Genomic DNA, 12,509 nt, shown 5'->3' with positions numbered 1-12,509 from the left:
TGCCCAAATAAAACCCAACATAATTATGATGAAAGGAATTAATTAATAAGTCCGTGCCATAAATACCAAAATATATTTATATTGATAGGGAAATGCTAGAATTCCATTGCGAGACCAAATAAAGAGGAATGTGTTTTTAGAATTTATTATGATGGTGTGGGCGGGCCACTTGCTGTGTTGCCAAATCGATTTCAAAACTTCATAAACAACCCGGGCAAGAATCCCCCTTCGGCAAGATTTGAGAAATCTCCGCTCGACCAATAAACTGAAAACAACAAAATCAGCGCCATAGAGAATCGGAACTTATAAACAGCAAAAGCTGCAGTTTGCGCTCCTTAATTTGTTTATTTTGTGCTAAAGAGCAACACGCATCGAGTGCCATAAAAAATCAACAGGCAGCATTAAACAAAAAACGCGCAGTGGCAGGGGCAAACTTACAGAATTTATAAACTGTGCGAACTCTGGGCGAGAGGCGGCCATAAAAAAGGCGAAACTGAGTCGAAAGGGAATATTTATGCAAACGTCAATTGGGCTGCAATTGAATTGAGCCACGAGGCATGGCGCATAAGGAATGAAACATGAGGCATGCGGCACGTACTTTCAGATGCCTCACCCAGAAGCGGGATCTGTGGAATACCCTTTGTGATACGAGTTGTTCTGGGTGTGTTTTGTTTTACTAAGCTTATTTACATCGCTTATTTCCATGTTAATATGTAAAACAAAACATCTTTAACAGTTTAAATTACCTATCTAATTTGAAATTAATGCAATGTTTTCATTTATTACATATTATTATATTATATAAATATTTAAATTATAACAATGCAGATATTTTATAAATACATAATTACGATAAGTAAACAAAGGTAAGTTTATAAAAAATCTATTCATTTATATTTTAAATTGCACTTATTGTATGAACTTTGAGTCAAAAAAACCTTGCCTTTGTGATACCAAATTGCATATAATTAAAACTAGCCAATAAATGTCACTTTACACATTGTTTATAGTTCAATATAGCAATTTTAATTGCCTGCTAATTTCAAACCCAGAGCATTTCCAATTCGTTTGTCGACCGTTCGTTCGATTTGTATCTTTTATTGGGAGCTCCTCCGTCAGCCCACCCGAATTGATATACAAGGCAGACAACGTGACGTATGAGTGATGATGCGTGTGCCTCTCCTTTGCCCCGCCCCCTTTTCACCACCCACCATGTAAACATTCAATTCGATAGTAGCAGCATATGATTGCCATATTTGCCATAGCGCCAGTTCCGAAAAGTGTTCGATAAATGGGAAATTAGGTTGCAACGACGCCGGCGCCAATTCAAAAAAAAGTAAAAAACAATCGAAAAACGAAAAGAGTTTTCACTGGCACTTGTTTATGGCCGTAGAAGCCACTTGAGGCTGTTGGAAAAATCCCCCCCTTTCACCAAACTTTTGCCTCCTCTAATGGCCAGCGCTTGATTGACTGACGAGCGAACGAGTTGAATGATTGCCTGCTGCACATATTGATTTGCATCTAGTGGATCGTCCATTTGCCATAATTTGCCTTACACAATGCCATAATTTATTTGATTGATATGCCATATATGCGCACAGTGTATATGTGTCATCTCTCCACATATATATCGCATGAATTTTAAAATTATTTGCCTTGGCTTCTCGCCATTTGTTTGCCGCTAATTTGACTGTCAATCAATTGGCGAATGCAAAAGTTTTTTCTGGGCCATATAAATATTTTCCCATTTGTAAATTCGCTATATATAAATACACAATTCCCCATTTGTTTCATAACATTTGCTGACGTTCATTGTTTGATTTCAGTTATGTTTTGCATACAGATTGGGACTTAAAATCAATATTATTTTCTGGCATTACGCAAATAATACTTTTAACTTTTTACCTCTCTTTACATGAAATGGATTACTTTGTTTTAGACATTGTTTGCCTATCAATAATTCAAACACCTAAAACAATGCGTACTCTGCTAAGTACTTAAAGTCTAAAAGGCATAACATTTAATGTCAATTCAATCTCACTCCCTTCTTTTATTTAAAAAAGGTAAAAATTAAAAAAAGAATAAGACATTTTCAATCAATTCCGGACCGCCCACTTTATGCATAAATGTATTATTACATTTTCAAATTGGATATTTTTAATAAATTCTATAACAGATTTCCATAGAGAGCAGAGGGCTCAAATTAATTGTGAGACATCCGAGAGCAGGAGTCATTTCCAAACAAATTTTACCGAAGAAGCAGAAACAATGGTTTTATTTAACTTTGGCCCAGGCCATCTCAATTGGGAATATGCCATAAATTTGCAGAAAAATGGAATACAGGGCAGAGAAAATAGGATTTTACTTTGTACAATTTTGGCCCGTAACACAACCGTCATCGTCATCGCCTTGGCCATCATTTATTCATGACAATTTTGCTTCTTTCAGCTGCATCCTGGAAATACGTAGTGAAAACCGAGTCACAACTATGCCGATTGCTTTTAGGTGATTTTTCCTGCAAATGAAAAACCCATCGATAATGCATACGAAAAACCGCAGCAAAACGGGGTTAGAGGAAATATAAAGCAATTTTCATCCCATAACTCAGTGAGGAATATACCTTTATCTTTGGCCAGACAAGCACAGTTGGAGTTTGGCTTTTGGGGCAGAGGTTCCCATTCTGACGTCGAAAAAATTGCGTATTTTCTATAGCTTCAGCTAGCTGACAGGGGGAAGCCCAAAATTTAAACTGTGCAAATGAGTTGGCCACAAAATGTCAGTTACAGACACCTCACCAAACTTTGTTCCTCTTTTACGAACCACAAACGCGACGAAATTTTCGGGGGAAGAAAACGCAGAGAAGGAGTTGGTTAACGTTTTCTTTTTCCCCCATTTCGTGCAAATAAAATCAATCAATTTTCGGTCTGGCAAGTGGCAGTAGCAACCAGTGGAAGCAGCAGCAAAGCAGTTTTCTAAGTGCTCTTCCGACACCGAAATCTATTTGCCAAGGTGATGACAAAAAGTGTGCAGACGGGGAGTGCAAAATGGGGAAAGTATTGCGGAGAGCTACGACTACTTTTATGCAGGATGGGCTCAAATTGTCAGTGAAATAGTGCGAAGATGTACTTGGGATTGGCAACAGCCGAAAACGTAGCTATCGTTTTGTAGTTAATTATTATTTATTTTGCTATATATCTCCAAACAAAATTAATTATACTCTTTGTATATCAACTAAACAATTTCGAATTATTTTTCTTCTAGTTACTTGACTAAATACATATATCTTTGACTATGCATATACATTTATATGTGCCTACATTTTTATTTATTCTATTTGAATAAACTTTTCTAGGCTCACATCCCTAATTTACGGCCTTAAAAATATTCCCATTGAGACGATACTCCTTAATAAGTCATCGATTTCCATGGCAGTCGATACAGACCCACTTTCGAGTACGGTTCCGTAATTAATAGAATCAACTGGAGAGCAAACCCTCAAGTGTTGAATGATTTAGCAGGCCCTTTCCCCACCTCTATTCGAGTTTACAAGCGGAAAGCGGCGTTGAATTTTCATTAAAAAAAACCGCAATGGGAATGGGAACAGAGAGTTTTCGAGCCCTGTGTCGATTTGTGTGTAATGCCCGAAAATAAAAATCAATCAACACGTTCGCTTAATAGACCATCGACTCTCCGCTCAGATGTAAATGTATCTGCAAGATACATCTTCGAGTATAAGTATTGCACAAAGACAAATTGCTTTTGTCTCTAATTTTAACACGACTTTGACGGGCTCTTCTTCTCTCAACTTTGCTTTAATTTGTTTGCCGTGGGAGTGGAAAAATGTTCACACGGTTAAGGTTTTTTGTCTTCGATTTTGTCTATGTTTTGCTTGGGTTCTGTTTGGAATTGATTGGCGCACGTTTTGCGCGTGGCTAAGCAAGAAAGGGAAAACATAATAAATACAAAGGAAAACTTTACTCAATAAGCAAAAAAACAAGCGGGAGTACAAGTACACAAATTTTTTATGGGGGCTCCTCACGAAAAATGCATTTCGAAAATTTCACATTTACATTTGGGGTTTTTCACCGCTCTGCTTTATCTTCCTCGGGTTCAATCTTTATTGAATGTCTGCCCGGCGTCTCCAACTTCTTATTTTTTTCTTCTTTTCGTATTTTGGAGGCAACAGCACTTTGTGGGTGCTTAAAACAGCTGACAGGCCCCACTGACAGATTGATGTATGTTGATTCTCCCTTCTGCCGGCTCCCTTACCCTGGTGAATATTTTCCACACTCTTAATGAAAATATTTCTGTTTGTGCTATTTTCATTTGACTTTGCGGCCTGTTCGAAGATTTATGTCTTTTGGCGGGATTTTCGCCTGTCTTTAACCTGAATTAATTTTTATTGGGGGCTAATAGGGCACGAACCTTGGTGTTTTCTTAGTCTTTGGCGTTGGAGACTCATTTGACATATTCCCTCTTAAGCAGAGTGTTTTACAAATTTTGGATTTGTTTAACTTACGAAAAGGTCAATAACTGCATTTAAATGAATGCCAAGCGAAGAGTAATCAACATCTGAGGACTAAGCCCCATTTTCGCTGGCGATCTTTGAATAATTTTAGTGCACGATCTTATGATCCCCCTTCGGAAATCTATTAGATATTAAATCCTTAGGAACAGCGTAGATAACTTGGTGGGGCTAAGTATTGCAGGTAAATTCTTAATTTTGATATTCCAATATTTTCAAGTATCTTGACTTAATTTAGTTTTTAAGTTAGTATCTATGAGGTAAAATATGAGGTAAATAGGTATATTAATTAATATTACCACTTTAATCCATAACGTTAACCCTAAGCAAATACAATTGTGTTATTTTAAAAACCATATAAATTTCCTCCTCCTTTGATCAACAAAGCCTTTGCTTATCACCAATATAAACAAATTGTTCTAATCAGTTTATTAAATGTAAGCTTAACTTCTGATTTGGGCAACAATCTTAATCTTCCGCTGAGATTAAATAACTTGAACAGTTTTAAATTTATTCAAATCCATTGACAGTTGCTTGATATATTCCCGCCAAGGTTTTGCCAATTTTAAACCCATTTTCCACTGCGCCCACAGGCGAAGCAAAACTGGCTGAACGCATAAACAAATATGCCAAAAACATAGTAGAAAAAACTGTGTGGAAAATCTCGCGCGCTTACGGCCAAACAAACAAAGCAAAGGCAAAACCCACAAAAAATGATTCGGATCCATTTGCTGATCCAAAAAAAGGAGTGCAAAAAGGATAGTCTCTGAGGTGGAGATGGCCGGTAGCTTGAGGAGGCGTGGCAGTCACCCCGATTGTGGGTATTATTGTTTATCTTAGTAGGAAAATATTTGTGTATTTGCACAAAACTTCTTTATTTTTCACTCATTTTACATTTTGCATAAATATTTTGACATTCCGAAATTGTTATTGTTTCATTTGGTCGTGCTGCACTTACTTTTTATGACTTTTTAGAAAGCCTCTGATTTTTCTCCCTTTTCAAGTAACCGATTCAGTTAGACACCTTTATCTCGATCACTTGGTTTTGGTTTTCTGCTGTTTTCCCGCTGTTTATCAGCTGCTTTCGATCATATTTCGCTTGAAATCATATCGGGAGAGATTTTTTTAAATTTCCAACTGTTACACTTATGCACTTTTCGAACCACTCATGCACGAGTGGCGGTTTTTGGGGGTTTTGTGGGGTTTATCTCCTTTGTATATAAATTTTTTTGTTGACCGGTCACACTCTCACGCACTCTCACACACAGATGACACTGAGGGCTACAGTTCCGTTAATCCAAGCGTCCGTGACCTGCGATCCGTTACAATGCTCGCGTCGAAATAGACTAAACGTATCTTTCAGATACATTCGCGTCCCGTTTTTCGTGTCCAGCCGAAAACGTTCGTGCCTTGGAACCGAAGTGGCGACGACAGCTCACGAAGTAGCGCCCTCCTGCGGATTTTATGTGTAACCTCAGTCTTATACCGCTTAGCAGTGTTCTAACAGCGTGAGTTCGATGCAAAGTGTTTGAAGAGGGGAATCAAACAGAAACATGCAAAGTGTTCGAATGAAAAAGTTCGGGCTTCGATCAAACTAGGCAGAAAAACAACGAAATCATCTTAAAATGTTGTTATACCCGTTACTCGTAGAGTAAAAGGGTATACTAGATTCGTTGAAAAGTATGTAACAGGCAGAAGGAAGCGTTTCCGACCATATAAAGTATATATATTCTTGATCAGGACCAATAGCCGAGTCGATATGACCATGTCCGTCTGTCCGTCTGTCTGTCGATTTGTCAAAAAACTTTTTGCCACGCCCACTCTAACGCCCACAAACCGCGCAAAGCTGCTACGCCCACACCTTTGAAAAATGTTTTGAAATTTTTTCATTTTTGTATTGGTCTTGCAAATTTCTATCGATTTGCCAAAAAACTTTTTGCCACGCCCACTCTAACGCCCACAAACCGCCCAAAGCTGCTACTCCCACACTTTTGAAAAATGTTTTGATATGTTTTCATTTTTTTATAAGTCTTGTAAAATTCTATCGATTTGCCAAAAAACTTTCTGCCACGCCCACTATAACGCCTACAAACCGCCAAAAACTGTGTTTAAGACTCTCCTTCTCCCTTCCACTAGCTGAGTAACGGGTATCAGATAGTCGGGGAACTCGACTATAGCGTTCTCTCTTGTTTTTATTATTCAATTCCTTTTTTTTTCCTGATTGTATTCAAAAAGGGAAAGGAACTTGGTACAATTGATTTTACTAATTAAACAAATTCGAGTTTAATTAAAAGTGGATTCATAATTGACTAAGCAAATACAAATAGTTTACATGTATATAAGTATTTATACTAAAAACAAAACAAATTTCGAAAACGATTTGTACTATTTTTTAAGTTGGAATACAGTACTGCTTCATCGGCCAGAACAGTTCCAATTTTTAAAATGTTAACTTTCTTTTAATCTGAATTCCACTATACTACTACAAAAGCTGATTTTCTATTTTACGGCTTTATATTTTCAATTAAAGTGCCGACAAAACGTGCGTGGTTGGCTACTAAGCTAGCAAATAAACCAGTAAAGTTGGCACTTAAACCAGCCTGTTGACAGTTTCCGTTATTATATCTACCTACTAACTACTTCGAGGACGGGTGTGTGAACGCAGTGAATTATGATACGATTGACTATGATGAATCTTAGAGTATAGGCTGCTAATAAAAAATTCAGATAGCCATATACTGAAATATGTTATGCTCCTGAAACTAAAACAAGTTGTAAGCGAATGTTAAACTATATAGGCAGTATTCTTGATTTAAATATATGTTATACATTATTATTATTATTATTATATTATATTAAATATATATTATTTTTAATTTCACAATAGTCATATATGTACATCTGGAAAGGAAATCTATGAAAAGTTGACACATTTCTTCAAGACAAGGAAATCGTGCCACAAGTACAATCGATCAAGCATAAACATGATCGACAAAATATTTGTGCTGATAAACAGGTAGACCTTATGGGTTATTTCAGATAACCAGCCAGTACTAGGTAGAAATCCAGATGTCCTTACCAACAAAACAAGATAGAACGCTATAGTCCAGCTCCTCGACTATCCAATACCCATTACTCAACTACTCAATTACTCAAATGATAAAAAGAAAAAAAACCAGAACATCGATCGGTGCCAGATCGACTCGGCTATTGATCCTGATCATGAATATACTTTATATTGTAGGAAACGTTTTCTTCTACCTGTCACATACTTTTCAAGGAATCTAGATAGACATTTGTTCTACGAGTAATGGGTATAATAAATTCATTCATTGAAATAAATAAAAAAAAAAACTAACCCTTTACAGAAGAATATTTATTTAAAAACTAAAAAGAGAAAAATATGTTTATAAATGGTTAACCAAATCGAAGCCAATTTATTTATTATTAAATAAAACTTATTGGTACGAAATATAGCGTAAGCATCATATATTTTTATTAGCTTGCGTTCCTGCAAGAAAGAAATCCAACACTGGTGCATAAACTTAGCTACTTAATGAAGCACCTTCGCATCCGGTGCCCCGAAAGACCAAGGCGATTGCCATCTTGCCCCCGAATTATCCATTGAGACATGCCGCAAGAAAATCTCCTGACCATATCTACTTATAATGTAAATAGCGGCACGCCCATAAAACAATTTGCCCCGTCTTACAAATAACCCTAGCAAAAGGCAGCAACAAATTTAACACTTAATTGTATTAACAGGCCCAGACATACAAGAAAGGGAGGGACATATATAAATATCTAGGGGCATGGGTAAGCCGAGGCAAAACCAAATCCGGACGCGTGTCCAGTTTGTTGTTGTTTGCTTAGACAGTTTAGGGCCCGCACAAAGGGCCAATACAAAAAGGGGCTATAAGGCTAAGAAAACAACCCGAGAAGGCCGAGATTGGAACGGGAGGAAAGATAGGGAGGGGGAGGAGCTGCCCGGGTTGATTGATGATTTTATGACATTGTTTACTCAAGTGATGATGAGAAGAGTAAGCAGATAGCCGGCCATACCATCCTTTGTGTCCTTTCAAGCCGGTGTCGAGTGAGGCTCGCTCCTCGGACCCTGCTAATAATTTCCCCAGCTCCACGTCACTCTCCCATTTTTATGGTCCTTCCCCGGAATGCTATCAATCTTTTCCTTATTAGGGATAATATTACAATTACTTGTAAGTGAGATAAGCCCCAGGGCAGCCGAGAGTCCTTAGTCGGAGTTGGGATTGGGATTTATCCGGGGCTCGCCTCGGTTTAAGTGTTCAAGTGGTCTCGCTTTGATCTCGGGCTGTGTGCGATTGTGCTGTGTAAACAGATATCAGTTCAAGTGAAGAAGTCAAGTGATTGACAAGACGAGTAGGAAAAGATCTTCAAAAGGAATAGTTCTCTCTTCGTGGAAGAATGGCTAGAAGGCGCCTATTGAGGTTGCTCTGACTGAAACATGCCGCCACCTAGATTTAATGTCATTGAGTTTAAACATTGAAAACAATATTTTAAAAAGCGCAGTATTCAATCCTCTAAATAATTCTAAATATTTATGGTTTTAGGCTCTAAAGTTCCTTTTATTCTAAACACTTATTCTGCCTGTTCTTTATATACTTCACTTTTATAATTAGTTCCTATTGCCACTGATCCTTTGCTTCCAAAACCTTTCCTCGCCATCTTTTAACCTACAAAAAATAAACTGCTGGAACCTTCGGGACTCCTCTCACCTGTCTCATCTCAGCTCAACCTGTTTCAATTTAGTCATAAACTCGGGCATACATATACCTGCAGCCAGGAACACCCGCAGGTTTCAGTTGGGCGCTGTGTTTTGTGTTCCGTCGGTTTGGTCAGGAAGCCAGCTGGTTCCATGGTCACTACACTACACCGCCGCATGTCCTTTATCCTTTTGTCCTGGCCTGCTTTGATGATAAATTAGACAGCGGGATGTGGAACAAGGGAGGGGCAGACAGCATTTGCGGCTCTTTAGTTGGCCTCACTGGCGTTTACCTTTCTTTCGCCTTTTCTCTCCTGGATCCCTCCATTTTTTATTGCTTTATTATGGTCTTCCAGTCGGAGTCCAGTCTCTTCGAAGGACCTCTATGGCAGTTGATGTGTGTTTGTGCCTGAGCAGAAGTAACGGAGCCGATGAGTGGTTACATCACCAGCTAATGGCTCGGTAACTGCCGGGGAATTTGTGAGCCTTTTTCTCCTCGGACTTTTGATTTAATTTAAAGAAAATTCGCTTGTAATTTGTAACAACGACAAATTTTTTTAGCACATAAAATAAAATAAATAGAATTTTAACTATAAACTATAATAAGCTGTTATCGAATGCAACCCTTGCTCACTAATCTAAATTTGAGTAATACATAAATATACAAAAGTACTACGAAATATAATTGAAACAAAAAAAAAACAGTATCATTAAATAGTATTTAAGTTGTATAGTAACTCTTACACTTTAAAGGAAAGTAAGCAAGTGATCTTCATGACACGTGTCACGGAGAAAGAAACCCAAGGCGAATTCCCCATTGGTTCTCTATTTTTTATCAGCTGCTCTCTTCCCTTAGCAATAAAGAAAAAAAAAATAGATCAGCCTTGAACCTCGGAACAATAAAAATTAACCCACGTATTCGATTCGTGCCAGGACTTATTCGCTCCGAAAAGGGGATGGATTTGGTATTTGAACACATGTCAAGCTGTCAATGTTTATCTATTTGGGGAAGGTGCCTATCTCTTCTGTCGCACTTTCAACTCTCCACGTGAAGTGGCAGCCGTGAATTGAGGATTATCGTGCGTCTTCTTGATTTATGGTCAGGCAAACAAACAAGAAATGTACCAAAATTCGAGTCAAAATGTGATTGAAAACTGATAAGCCACACAACCCAGGATTGCCGTTGGGGAAGTGGCTTCAAAGGGGCGGAGCGTTTCATAGGTGCAAAGGGGTATAAAGTGGGTGTAAAAGGGTGGCAAGGGGGTTATTACTGTAACTGTCAGCTGGCGAAAGTGTTGAGTGCACGTCCATCAAACTTGGTCTGCGGTCAGTGGACTGGGATTGGGATTGGGTATTTCACAGGAAGGCACTGCGTAGCTCCCTGGAGTTTGTCATGTCTCGCTGTCACTGTACATAGACAAAAAGACTAACTAATCTTGAGCTCAACCCGCTGTAAGAGTAAAAACATACCATAGATTTAAGCTCAGTTAATAGTCAATTTCACAACCTAAAAATAAATAGTTAAGAAATATTTAATTTTAGATTATTACAATATTTAGATTTTGAACAATCAAATTAAGCCTGTATATATCGTATGCATGGGTAAACCCAATTATTAATACCTAATAAGAAATTTTGATGAACACAAAGATAAGAGATAAATTTCCAAATAAATGAATAATGGTTGGTCTAGATGGAATCTCTGTGTAGTAAAATGTTCGATTAGTGCAGAATGTGACATTTTCCAGTGCAGCATGTGCACTAGATGCTGATGCCTTAATTTACCACTAATTTGTGCTTATCTCGCCGCATTCCCCTGGCGACTTAGTGCCACATGCTACGCCCGACTTGGGCGGCACTTGGAGCTGCAGCAGAGGCCTGGAAACGGGAGTTCCTTGGGGAAGCCCCACTTGCAACCGATGCAAATCGCTTTCGCAACGCTTGTTTATGGGAAATTGCGCTCGGGTAAGCAGTCCGGAGACCGAGCAAGCTGCAAGTCTGAAACTGGACTTCACTCAAGCATTTATCAAGACAAAGGAATCATGATATTTCTGAGAACCCAATGGCCTCAGGGACACTTCTGTTGCAACTTGGTACTATCCTGACCACGCATACTTTACATACTACCAACAGACCACTTTTTTAATACACATTTCCCTTATTTATTAATTGTTATAAATATTAAATACTTTTGTTGGACATAAACTGAAGGGAACTTTTGCATTTCTAACAAATAAAATAATATGTCTGTTGAAATTTAATATTTATTAGTTGTGAACTAAGATTGAAGTATTTGGTAAGGAGCTTTAGTTTTAAACAATTAATTTTATAATTAGAAGTAGCAGTTTTAACGTATTTAATTTATAAGCTAACTTAATCATAATCTTCTCGGGAGTTGGTGAGAAAGGATTTTTCATTGGTTCCCATTAATAGTATTCGCATCTGTTCGGCCCAATAAGCTTGTTGTAACATTACAATATAAATTTATTAGATAATCTTTGGAAAAACGTGATTAATCCCAAATGGGCACCACAAACTAGGTCAATGTACTTAGGAGCCACTGATCGGGAATGATGAGTACTTTTGGACCGCCAATGATGTTGATGCTAACGAATCTATTTCATGTTAGCCCAAAATTTATCCATTTTAATTCATTGCCCAGATTTGAAATCATAGCGAGGTACACCCAAACACAAGCCAGTTCCACTTAGGGGAACCGTTTGCAAACACTTAAACGTATTTGAGCCATCAAGTGCCTTTGTTTAGTTTTCCGAATAAGCCTTTTAATCAACTTTATTAATATTAATAAGCTGGAGAGCAGGCAGCACGGAGAGGCGAGAAACAATGCTAAAACATTCGTCAACAATTATACAATTACACTCCAGGCCAAATTGGCCGGAGAGAAGCTGAGGAACTGAGCTCTTAATGGTAATTCACTTAAATAATCATTAGTCAAACCATTTCAGGGGCAAGCAAGAAGAACCCTTTCTCCGGCAACCGCAAAAAGTGGAATAATGTGGGGAATAATGTTCTCTTTTTGTTCGTCTTGTTATTTAGGCTCTTATTTATAGCTCGGAACGGAACTCGGCCTGGAATTGTATTTTATGCTTTTGGGGTTGATGGCTGGTCCAGAGCTTTGGTTTTGTATGAGGTCTTGGGTTTGAATTCTGGCCACTCCAATTGAAATTCAAGTGCTCACTTCATTTCCACTTAATTTCTGACGCTGCGACGCGTTGGACTCAA

The 12,509-nt window shown here is 38.0% G+C and overlaps 1 protein-coding gene across 2 annotated transcripts in view; it reads right to left on the bottom strand.

The window, feature by feature from the left end:
* LOC6529478 overlaps positions 1-5,876 on the bottom strand; it is a 71,520-nt gene extending 65,644 nt beyond the window's left edge. Inside the window, exon 1 of one of the 2 annotated variants that reach the window (XM_015196884.3) lies at positions 5,484-5,876. The gene's annotated coding sequence lies outside the window, so the exon portion shown is untranslated. The remainder of the gene's footprint in view (positions 1-5,483) is intronic. The other variant, XM_002090444.4, reaches the window with a different exon arrangement.
* Positions 5,877-12,509: the final 6,633 nt, after the last annotated feature.

The sequence above is a fragment of the Drosophila yakuba genome, chromosome 2R, assembly GCF_016746365.2.
Source record: "Drosophila yakuba strain Tai18E2 chromosome 2R, Prin_Dyak_Tai18E2_2.1, whole genome shotgun sequence".
Taxonomy (NCBI): Eukaryota; Metazoa; Arthropoda; class Insecta; order Diptera; family Drosophilidae; genus Drosophila; species Drosophila yakuba.
This window is presented reverse-complemented; position numbering and strand designations above follow the sequence as displayed.